This window comes from Bubalus kerabau, chromosome 16, assembly GCF_029407905.1.
Source record: "Bubalus kerabau isolate K-KA32 ecotype Philippines breed swamp buffalo chromosome 16, PCC_UOA_SB_1v2, whole genome shotgun sequence".
Taxonomy (NCBI): Eukaryota; Metazoa; Chordata; class Mammalia; order Artiodactyla; family Bovidae; genus Bubalus; species Bubalus kerabau.
In genome coordinates this window covers 17961051-17973635 of record NC_073639.1, presented here as the reverse complement: position 1 = coordinate 17973635, position 12585 = coordinate 17961051, and the positions used below count along the sequence as shown (strand labels likewise).

The following is a 12585-nucleotide window of genomic DNA, read 5'->3' as shown; positions in this document are numbered from 1 at the left end:
TCCTCTCTCAGGGTCTTACAGAATTAAGGTTTTAGCTCTCATATTACAGCACTAATACTTTCTGGAAGTCTGTGGATTTTGTCAGAATGCTCTAGAGCTTAGACAACAATGTATGCCTTTGGGATTTTCCTTTCCCTGGGCTTTTTAGAGTGGGCGTCTTCTTCCATCACAAACTTCCTTTTTTTTAAAACAAACAATAAATTAATAGATTCAATTTTATTACAACAAAATATTACAGATGTGAGAGCTGTTTGTTTCATACTTACAGTGAATTTGCCAACCTGTAGCCTCATCCACTTGCAGATTTCCTTGTTTAACCGTTGGAGGTAAATCTATTTCTTTCACTTGGGGAAAGGTCTCAAGTGATTCCTCCTTCTGCCCACCACTCCTCTAAGAACTAACAATCATAAGTATGTTAAAAAATGAGATTAAAATATGGGCTATGGCAAGTAAGTTATTCAAGGTGAATAGTTTTCTACTGAAAAAAAAAAGGATTAAAATATTAACCATAGTTTAGACTACATGACCTTTTAAGATTCTTTACAATTCTGAGTATCTGTGATTCTAAAGTATTCTTTTTTTTTTTTTTTTCACAAACATAAATCCTAAGCCAATCATCAGATATCATAGATAATAAAATCACAAGGCTTTAGGACAGCTAATTGTACATTTAACACCATCTTCTCATTTTGCAGGAAAAGTAATTGAATACTTAAAGTCTTCTAACTAGTAATTCAGCCCAGATATATTTCTGCCATTTTACACATTCCATCCTGCCCCTAGAAATGTTTACAGAAGCATTTGAGAAGTTAAACATTTGACATCTATTTTTTAAATGGTTACTATCAAATTTTTAGCATGCACACTTGACATAAGTTTATTACATCTGCATTCCATTCTAATTTTCTGAGATCCATCTTTCTTGTTCTGAAATATATTTCTTAGTGTTTGTTTGTTGTTGCCTTAGTGAGAACTGTCTAGGAGTGATAAATATTCTTACTGCTTATCTAAAAATGCCTTTATTTCACCCTCATCATGGAGTCATAATTTTTTGAAGTTAAACCCTTAATTGGAAATTATTTTCTCTCAGAAGATATGATTACATTGTATTCTTTAATATGAAGTCTGCTATCAACCAAAAGGACAATTCCTTTGCAGGTAATTTACCTTTTCTCTTTGATTTCTTTTCCAATTCTGTATCATGCTTATCACAACCCACTCCAGTAGTCTTGCCTAGAGAATCCTGTGAACAGAGGAACTTGATGGGCTGCTGTCCATGGGGTCGCACAGAGTTGGACACAACTGAAGCGACTTAGCATGCATGCATGCATGCATTGGAGAAGGAAATAGCAACCCACTCCAGTGTTCTTGCCTGGAGAATCCCAGGGACAGAGGACCCTTGTGGGCTGCCATCTATGGGGTCACACAAAGTTGGACACGACTGAAGCAACTTAGCAGCAGCAGCAGCAGCAGCAGCAGCAGCAGCAGCATGTTTATCCATTATCTTTTTGAATATTGTTTTCTCCAGTTCTCTATATTCTCAAGAGCTAGAGGTAATCGAAAATCTGAAAATAAAACAATAAATAAATAAATAAAATAATTTTAATGATGATCAAGGTAAAAAAATAAATTAAAATTTTTCCTAAACATTTATTGGATTTTGTAATTCTTTTCTTTATATTTATTAGCTTCTCATATTGTCTTTTTGTTTCCTAGGGCTATTAGTCTGTGTAATTTCCTATGAGCTATCTCCTAGTTTATTAATTCTCTTTTTGGCTATGTTTCATTTGATTTATTCATCTGATAAATTTTTAATTTTAATGACTATGTACTTTTTAAAAAAATTTCAAATGCTCCATTTGTAATTATTTTAAATCTGCCTATTCATTTTTAATAAAGTCTTGTTATTTTATCATGAGTTCTGTTTATATTTTACTTTGATTGTCATTAATCTATTATTTTATCATTCTTTTCAGATTATTCTATTACCTCCAGTTCTTGGGGAGCTGACCTTTTTGTCTATTGAATATGCTTATTATCCCTCAGTAATTAATGTCTTTCTTCAGTTTTAAACACATTTGTAATGAGCTCTCTCTGTTTTTCTCTTCCATAAATCTGTAAGAAGTCCTACACTTTGGGTGGAATAAATAACCCTAGAGATTGGTTTCAAGTTTTCTTTTACCTGAAACCTGATGATTTCATATTTTATCTTAATTTCTTGTATGTTGGATTTTATGTTATTTCTTTTAAAACATATCTATATTAATTTATTATCTAAAGTGCTCACAGTTAGAGCAGAATCATCCCAGACCCCAAAGCTTTGTTGAGTGGTGCATTTGATTTCTTACAGGTACTGTTTTTTGTTTTTTTTTTCTTATGCATTATCCCACATAGTTGACTTTATTCCTGGGAAGTGAAAAAACTTTGTATTTCCCTTTTCACAGTCTGATCTATTTTAATTTGTACAGAAGACTTAACTCTAGCTCCCTACCTTTCTTAAACTTAAAATTCCATCTCCCTTTTCCTGAAGTTTGTTAAAAACAAACAAAAAAATAGTATTCAATGTCTAGGGCTCGTATCTGTGGCTGAAACCTTCATTTGAAATGTATTATTTATTCTGGCAACTGGAGAATAATTTTTTAATTTCAATTTTATTTACTTTTATGTTCTGTTAATTTCTTACAGGATTATTTTTATAGGTTTGTGCACTAAAGTGGTTATCTATATTAGTGTCAAATATCCTAAAGCATTTATAAAGGATTTTCTACTTGTCTGGACCATACTTTCTCTCATTCCACTTTAATTGTGATTCTTAGATAATGTGCTAATGTTCAATTTCCTACAATCTAAGATAATAGAGAAATTAACAACTGATTCAATCATCTCTGCAGTTTTTTTTTTAACATCAATTCTTAACACCAATAACATAGTCTAGGAAACAGCACATTCCGTGTTTATCTGTAGTCCATTTATCCATAGAGGATCAAAAACTTTGTAAAGTCTTTGAGTCAAACCTTGACAGACAAATAGACGATCTTGCCAGGAAGAAAGGAGTATTCTTGGCATAGAGAGGAAGATGAGTAAGGGCCTGAACACGCAGAAAGAAGGAACATAGGAAGATCAGAGAACTACAAGTAGTTCTGTAGACAAAAGCGTAAGATAAGTTTGAGGATAGAAAGAGGTGGAAGCATTGAGAATAAAATGCATTCATTCACGATGAAAGGAGTTCTGAGAAATGTTGCCCCAGCTTAGTTAATATCATATACATCTTCCAGAAAGAGCTAGTGTGTTCAATCTGGAATTATTGGTAAGTAAACCTGGATCAGTAAACTTTAGTGCTGCATTGCTATATTCTGTCTTGCTTGGTCTCAACTCTGTCAGACTCCCAGACTCCCACAGATTGCTCTGAGGTGGACAGCTGTGTACTTTTCTTAAAGTTGCTTCCCATGCTCGGTATTATGTCTGTCTCACCAAGGCACAGAGAGTGCTTTTCACTTCCTTCTCATCAGAGGCAATCAGAAGAATGTCATCACTGTACTGGGCCCATGTGGATGGCAAAGGTGGTCAAGATCCCTGTAGACTACATTATGATAGAGTTGATATAGCCCTGAGAGGTGATAATGGGAAGATATACTGTTAGTCATGCCATTAAAAAACAACAACAACAAAAACTGCTTCTTGAGGTTCTTGCATACCAGTATGGAAGAAAAAGGTGTTTTCTATGAAATAGCTTCACAGCAGTTTCCAGAGACTGTACTGATTTGCTCCAGTAAAGACAGTAGCTCAGCAGCATAACTGCATCTGAGTTTACTACCTAAATAGGTTTACAATAATCCATAGACATTATCCAAGCTTCATCTGTCCTCTTCCTAAAAGGGATAAGCAAGCAAAAAGGTTATTATGGACATTGCCACACTGCATCTTTGGAGTCTTAGATGGTGATACTAATCTTTACACACCCCCAAGGGATGTGATATCATTTCTTATTTACTATCCTGGTAGGGAGGGAAAGTTCAAAGGTTCATTTGGTCCTTTGTAGGTCAGAGAGCTAATAGGGAAATTCTGTTCCAATTACAAATCCAGAAACTGGTGAAATAACCACAAAGTGGTTTTGAGGACCTACTGAGACTAATATGATTCACATCTGGTCTAAAACTTCATTTAGTTACTTGACCACCATAAACCCCCATTGAAACTAATGGACCAGAATACTGTATGGGGCTTTAAGAAAATTATCATTATTTCAGAGTTAGTATATAGTAATCAAAAAGATAAATAAAAATAGGAAAACAGGTTTATATATACATATTTTCTTTTATAGTCATTCTAGTAAACAGCTTCTAGTGGGCTGGAGAAGGGCATGGTAACCCACTACAGTATTCTTGCCTGGAGAATTCCATGGACAGAGGAGCCTAATGGGCTACAGTCCATGGGGTTGCAAAGAGTTGGACACGACTGAGTGACTAATATACATATAGTAATCAATAAGATACATAAAGACATGAGAATAGATTTAAATATGCCTATTTGCTCTTATTGGAGAAGGAAATGGCAATCCACTCCAGCACTCTTGCCTGGAAAATCCCATGGATGGAGGAGCCTGATAGGCTGCAGTCCATGGGGTCGCTAAGAGTCGGACACGACTGAGCGACTTCATTTTTTCTAGTAAACAGCTGCAGTTTCCTTGGAAGAGGATGATAGCATACAGTTGTGGCAATGTTGAAGATTCCTTCCTCAATAGTAAGGATCTTCCCCATCAAAGAGAAAGCTCTGTCTTTCAGCTGGCTTAAGTCCAGAAAGTGGGTAAGAGACCACAGCTCTCCATTGCAGCGACTCAAGTCAAATTTTAAAGGCTAAATCTGGAGCCTCTTCCTTGGTATATACATGAAGAAAGATTTTAGAAAGCTACTCATCCATGTCATTCCCAGGGGAATGATGACAGATAAGTTCCTCCCAAAGATGCCTGTAGGTCAAAAGATTTGATTATACTTTATCCCTGCTGCCCTTCATTGTCCTCGACTTACAAGAGCTCTTGACCTTGCCTACCCTGGGATTGAAATCAGGGTGCCATTCTCAATGGCAGCATCCCCCACCATCACATTTACCCAACAGAGGACTGACACCAGAGATATTGTCAAAGGTGCAGATGTCCTCCTCACTAACTTATTTCTCCAAGTTTTAGGAAAAGAGGCAGCCTGTGGGCCTTCTCTTAGGATGGAATTGAGGAGTGGGAGTACAGATGGCACATAATGAATCCACTCAAAAATTTTTATCTTCCTAAGCCTTTGAATTCTTTTCTCAATGTTATGCCAGGGAAGTTCTGGCGTGGGCCACTTTTGAGTCTATTGTTTTGTCAACTTGCCAGATAAATGGCTAAAGTCATTTCCATATGCATTAGTGTAACAGGCAGGCTTCAGTAAGAGAAACAGAACCAGTACAGATGATATAGACTAGGAGATTTATTATAGAACCTTGACCTCATGCACTTGTGGGAGCTAATTAAACAGTTTATATGTGAATGAAGCTTCTGCATCTGGTGCTGGGCCTGAGGTCAGTAGGGCAGGAAGTAGAAAGCAAAGGTTAATGCTGAAGCAAGGAAGTGTAGAAAAAGTTGGAAGCTGTAAGAATGAGCTAAAACTCGTGTTGGTTGTCACTGTAGGCATAAAAATGGCACCACAAAGATGTGCACATCCTTACACCCAGAACCTGTAACTATGTGACATTACAAAAGAGAATTGAGTTTGTGGATGGAATTCATGTTATTAGTCAAGCTGATATGAAGATAGGGAGGTGGAATGGGAGAAAGGCAGGAGGGACAAGGAGTGAGAGCAACTTGACCCACCATGTTTAGCCTTAAAGACGGAGGGTGGGGGGTGAGGAAAGAGTTGAGGAATGAGGAAAGCTTTTGGAAGCTAGGAATGACCCTCAACTGGCAGTTGCAAAAAAATGATGACTTCCTTGTTACAATAGCCAGGAATGAACTATGCCAACAGCCTGAATGAGGAAGGAAATGGAATCTCTCGAGAGCCTTCAGAAAGGACTGTGATCCAGCCAATGCTACGTCAGATATCTGACCTTACAGAACTGTAAGACGGCACATCTGTGTCATTTTAAGTCACTTGTGTGTGGCAATTTGTGAATGCAATGATACAAAAATAATACAACCTCTCACCACTTCCAAGCTTCCAATTGTGATCATGTGGTCTGTAGAAAAAGTGGACACCCTTTGTAACAGCACCTGGCCTAGAATTTAGAGGAGCCAAGGGAAAAGAAGAAAGCAGAAGAGCTGTGGCCAAACTGCTGCTCCCAATGCCAGCAAAAGGACCCAACAGATCAGGGACAGTAAGAAGGGGCTTCCATAACACCCAGGGGTCTGTACAAGCTTCCCAGCACAAAGAAAACATGGCCGCTACTCCACATCCACTTTGCAAAGCTCAGGTAACACGTCTCTTGTGGCCCACACTAACCTAGATCTATTTATGGAAATGAATTCTGATAAATGTTGCTCTAGCTTAGTTAATTGGAGAAGGCGATGGCACCCCACTCCAGTACTCTTGCCTGGAAAATCCCATGGATGGAGGAACCTGGTAGGCTGCAGTCCATGGGGTCGCGAAGAGTCGGACACGACTGAGCGACTTCATTTTCACTTTTCACTTTCATGCATTGGAGAAGGAAATGGCAACCCACTCCAGTGTTCTTGCCTGGAGAATCCCAGGGACAGGGGAGCCTGGTGGGCTGCCGTCTATGGGGTCGCACAGAGTCGGACACGACTGAAGCGACTTAGCAGCAGCAGCAGCAGCTTAGTTAGTACAGTATATAATTCTTTCAAAAAGTGCTAGTGCGTTTAATCTGGAATCATTTGTAGGTAAATCTGTATCAGTAAATTTGGCCTGAGGTAGTGCTATATTCTGTCCTGCTTGGTCTAGCACCTTGAGAATTTATCCCCATAAATACAGTCAACCTTCGCTATTTGTTGAGGATTAGTTCTAGGAGCCCCCAGATACCAAAATCATGGGTCCTCAAGTCCTTTATGTAAAATGACAGTGTTTGCACATAACCTACACACATTCTTCTGTGTAATTTAAATCATCTCTAGATTACTTATGATACCCAAACAATGTAAATTTTATGTAAATAGTTGTTAGCATGTGGCACATTCAAGTTTTGTTTTTGGAACTTTCTGGAATATTTTTTCAAATATTTTCAATCCGCGGATGGTAGAAAACTTGGATGAAAATCCTGCAGATATGGAAGGCAGACTATATTCCCTAGGTTTATGCCAATATAAATCTTCCAGTTCTCTTGGAATATACGCTGTTTCCTCTTAGGTCAAAATGTGTAATTTCTTTCCAGGAGCACAGTGAGATCTGACTGTAAACGTGAGCATAGGGGCCAAAGGATGTTTGGATGGATCTTAAGGAGATTAAACTTCTCCTTGTATGACAAATGAAGTCATTACAGTCTCTTCAAACAGAGAGAAGGATATTATCCTCAGACATGGGAGACAAGCTGTTCCCACTGACAAGAAAGACGATGTGACTCAGGGACCCCAGTTTCTCAGCTTCGACTGACTCCAGTCAGTAGTTCTTATTCCCAGTTTCAGGGTCCCACTTCTGCCGAACCAATACCTTAGCTTTCTCATGGTGCATTGGGAAAGGCTGTGGATTCAACTGACATTGTAATTCTGCAATGCACGCAATTAAATATTGGACCTACTTTTCCAAATAGGTTGGTGCAGTTGCTATAAAAAAAGAGAGAGAGAGATTTGCAATAAAATAGAGCTTTTAGGATTTCAGAAACTCTTTTATTTTTAAATTTTGAGGTGAGTGCTTAAAGACCTGAGCTCTTTTTATGAGTACTTCTCTGTAATCAGAAGACCCATTGTAAGCCAAAGACCTTAGAATCATCATTAATTGCCATAAAGGTCAAGTAAAGTAGTCATTTTCCCCCTAAATACTTACTTGAGAAGGAATATTATTATAACTAACCACAGGTCAATTAATTTGATTAATTACAATGCCACAGCATGTAATGAATTCATATCATCTCATTTCACATTGGCAAGGGCTCAAGACTTCATTCAAGTCTCAAAACACAGCCAGACCATTTAGCAAATCCCAACTTCAAGGGCCTGTTTCCAGAGTCTACTTCTCCTAGTAATTGTTATACCAGCCAGGGTGCAGTAAAGAGACAAAAATCACACCAATTATTTGAACAGAGAATTTAACATAAAGAGTCTGTAACTAGGTAGAAGGATATTGAGTCATTGACTGGGTAGGAAGAGCACCCTAAGGTAACTAAATAGCCAAAAGAAACTCTTAAGAATCATGGAAATAGCACCAAAAAGAAGCAGCTGCTACCTTTCAGGCTGAGAAATGAATATGGTTCTGAAAAATGTTGGAAAAACTTTCACCTGTGGCTGTGGAAAGGCCCTGCTCTACATGGGGTGAAGATGCCTTGGTGCAGAAATGTGCACAGAAATCAAAAGCATACAGGCTGGACTTCCCTGGTGGTCCAGTGGTTAAGAATCCAGTTTCCAATGCAGGGAACTTGGGTTCAAACCCTGGCCCAGGAAGATCCCACATACCACCTAGCAGCTAAGCCTATGACCGCAACTGCTGAGTGCATGCTCTAGAGCCTGGGCTCCACAAGAGAAGCCACCACAATGAGAAGACCCCCCCAACACAGTTAGAGAGCAGCCCCCACTCACTGCCACTAGAGAAAGCCAGAGCACAGCAACAAAGACCCAGAACAGCCAAAAATAAATAAATAAGTAAATAAATTTTTGGAAAAGCATACTGGTACAAACTTGCAGCTGTAAGATGAATAAGTTAGAAGCTAATGTAAAATAAGGGGATTATAGTTGTTAACACTGTGTTATGTAAAAGAAATTTTCTAAGACAATAGAACTTAAATGCGCTTGCAAAATATATTTTAATATGTGAGATGATGGATGTGTTAATTAGCCAGATGGAGGAAACCCCTTCATAATATATATGTGTATCAAATCGCCATGACACACACTTCAAATATCTTAAATTTTGCAGGTCAATTATATCTCAATAAAGTGTGTGTGTGCTAAGTTGCTTCAGTTGTGTCCGACTCTTTGAGACCCTACTTTGGCCCGCCAGCCTCCTCTGTCCATGGGATTCTTCAGGCAAGAATACTGGAGTGGGTTGCTATTTCCTCCTCCAGGGGATCTTCCCGACCCTAGGATTGAATCTGCATCTCCTGGGTCTCCTGTATTGACAGGTGGGTTCTTTACCACTAACACAACCTGGGAAGCCCCACCTGGGACGCCCCACCTCAGTAAAGCCCTCTCCCCAAGTTACTCAGGAATCCCACCAGAAATCAATAGAAAAGGGCAGCTCCCTTCTTTTTGTTTCTAACTCCCCTTCTTTCAGAGCTTAGCAAGTACCCGTCAAAATTTGAATTTACAAATTTCATCTTCAGCATCACAGAGCAGAAGCTAGAAAGGTGGATTTGAAGCTGAAAATACAATTTTGTGAAAACTGGCATATTCAGTAAACACTTTTTCTTTTCTTTTGTAATAAGCCTTTTTAGCACCAATATGCTAATGCATGCTTAATGTACAATTAGATACTAAATTTCCATTTCTCAAGAGAGTTGATAGTGAATATGGAAACTGCACAAAATAGTTTTGACTTCACAGAGTCTTTAGAGATATCACTAATCACATAAAAACTGGAAGAAACAAATGCTCTGAAGATAGCAGCACCTATTTAATTGGTTACTTTTAGAAAATGGTGTCAAAATATATCAGCTTCACAGGGGCATCCTCAGAAAGTGTGTTTACAGGTTACTCCGAAACATGACTTTTCATTGAGATCAAATAACTTTCCTTCCAAACTGATTTCCAATATACCCATGGAAAATGAAGTGATAATTGTAATATGTTCATTTTATTGCCAAAAAAAATCTGTAAACATTTAAAGGATGCCATTTAGTAAAAGTTTAATCTCAAGCTTCATGTACGAAATTTAAGAATTTATCACTGGATCTTTTCATCAAATTCATATAATAAAGTAATGCTTTAAGAAGGTTAATCTTTGAAGATGAACCTATTGTAGCTTCAGTTAAAAAGTTCCATTTAAAAGTTAAATTATGTGTTTTGCAGTATTTCTATTGGTGCAAATTTGGCAGAGCATAGCACATCATGGGACTTCCCAGGTGGTGTCTGCCAATGCAGGAGACGTAATAGATATGAGTTTGAACCCTAGGTTTGGAAGATCCCTGGAAGAGGGCATGGCAACCCACTCCAGTATTCTTGCTTAGAGAATCCCATGGACAAAGGAGAATCCCACGGGCGGCTATGGTCCATAGGGTCGCAAAGAGTTGGACACAACTGAAGAGATTTAGCATGCACACACATGTACAGCACGTCATGGATAGAATAATGGCTTTCAGTTCAGTTCAGTTCAGTCACTCAGTTGTGTCCAACTCTTTACGACCCCATGGACTGCAGCATGCCAGGCCTCCCTGCCCATCACCAACTCCAGGAATTTACCCAAACTCATGTCCATTGAGTCAGTGATTTCATCTCATCCCATCCTCTGTCATCCCCTTCTCCTCCTGCCTTCAATCTTTCCCAGCATCAGGGTCTTTACTAATGAATTAGCTTTTTGTATCAGGTGGCCAAAGTATTGGAGTTTCAGCTTCAGCATAAGTCTGTCCAATGAACAATCAGGACTGATCTCCTTTAGAATGGACTGGTTGGATCTCCTTGCAGTCCATGGGACTCTCAAGAGTCTTCTCCAACACCACAGTTCAAAAGCGTCAATTCTTCCATGCTCAGCTTTCTTTATAGTCCAACTTTCACATCCATACATGATTATTGGAAAAACCATAACCTTGACTAGATGGACCTTTGTTGACAAAGTAATATCTCTGCTTTTTAATATGCTGTCTAGGTGGGTCATAACTTTCCTTCCAAGCAGTATCTTTTAATTTCATGGCTGCAATCACCATCTGCAGTGATTGTGGAGCCCAAAAATATAAAGTCAGCCACTGTTTCCACTGTTTCTCCATCTATTTAACATAAAGTGATGGGACCAGATGCCACAATCTTAGTTTTCTAAATGTTGAGCTTTAAGCCAACTTTTTCACTCTCCTCTTTCACGTTCATCAAGAGGCTCTTTAGTTCTTTGCTTTCTGCCATAAGGGTGGTGTCATCTGCATATCTGAGGTTATTAATATTTCTCCCAGCAATCTTGATTCCAGCTTGTTCTTCCTCCAGCCCAGCATTTCTCATGATGTACTCTGCATATAATAAGTTCAATAAGCAGGATGACAATATACAGCCTTAACATACTCCTTTTCCTATTTGAAACCAGTCGTTGTTCTATGTCCAGTTCTAACTGTTGCTTCCTGACCTGCATACAGATTTCTCAAGAGGCAGGTCAGGTGGTCTGGTATGCCCATTTCTTTCAGAATTTTCCACAGTTTATTGTGATCCATACAGTCAAAGGCTTTGGCATAGTCAATAAAGCAGAAATAGATGTTTTTCTGGAACTCTCTTGCTTTCTCAATGATCCAGCGGATGTTGGCAATTTGATCTCTGGTTCCTCTGCCTTTTCTAAAACCAGCTTGAACACCTGGAAGCTTACGGTTCACGTATTGCTGAAGCCTGGCTTGGAGAATTTTGAGCATTACTTTACTAGCATGTGAGATGAGTGCAATTGTGCGGTAGTTTGAGCATTCTTTGGCATTGCCTTTCTTTGGGATTGGAATGAAAACTGACCTTTTCCAATTCTGTGGCCACTGCTGAGTTTTCCAAATTTGCTGGCAAATTGAGTGCAGCACTTTCACAGCATCATCTTCTAGAATTTGAAATAGCTCAACTGGAATTCCATCACCTCCATGGGCTTTGTTCATAGTGATGCTTCCTAAGGCCCACTTGACTTCACATTCCAGGATGTCTGGCTCTAGGTCAGTGATCACACCATTGTGATTATTTGGGTTGTGAAGATCTTTTTTGTAGAGTTCTTCTGTGTATTCTTGCCACCTCTTCTTAATATCTTCTGCTTCTGTTAGGTCCATACCATTTCTGTCCTTTTTTGGGCCCATCTTTGCATGAAATGTTCCCTTGGTATCTCTAATTTTCTTGAAGAGATCTCTAGTCTTTCCCATTCTATTGTTTTCCTCTATTTCTTTGCATTGATCACTGTGGAAGGCTTTCTTATCTCTCCTTGCTATTTTTTAAACTCTGCATTCAGATGGGTATATCTTTCCTTTTCTCCTTTGCTTTTTGCTCCTCTTCTTGTCTCAGCTATTTGTAAGGCCTCCTCAGACAGTCATTTTGCTTTTTTGCCTTTCTTTTTCTTGGGGATGGTCTTGATCCCTGTCTCCTGTACAATGTCATGAACCTCCATCCATAGTTCATCAGGCACTCTCTCTATCAGACCTAGTCCCTTAAATCTGTTTCTCACTTCCACTGTATAATCATAAGGAATTTGATTTAGGTCATACCTGGATGGTCTAATGGTTTTCCCTACTTTCTTCAATTTAAGTCTGAATTTGGCAATAAGGAATTCATGATCAGAGCCACAGTCAGCTCCCGGTCTT

The 12585-nt window shown here is 38.8% G+C and overlaps 1 long non-coding RNA gene across 1 annotated transcript in view; it reads right to left on the bottom strand.

Moving 5' to 3' along the window:
• LOC129629874 (uncharacterized) overlaps window positions 1-384 on the bottom strand; it is a 38024-nt gene extending 37640 nt beyond the window's left edge. Inside the window, exon 1 of the long non-coding RNA XR_008703355.1 lies at window positions 267-384. This is a non-coding gene — a long non-coding RNA (uncharacterized LOC129629874). The remainder of the gene's footprint in view (window positions 1-266) is intronic.
• Between the last annotated feature and the right edge of the window lie 12201 nt (window positions 385-12585).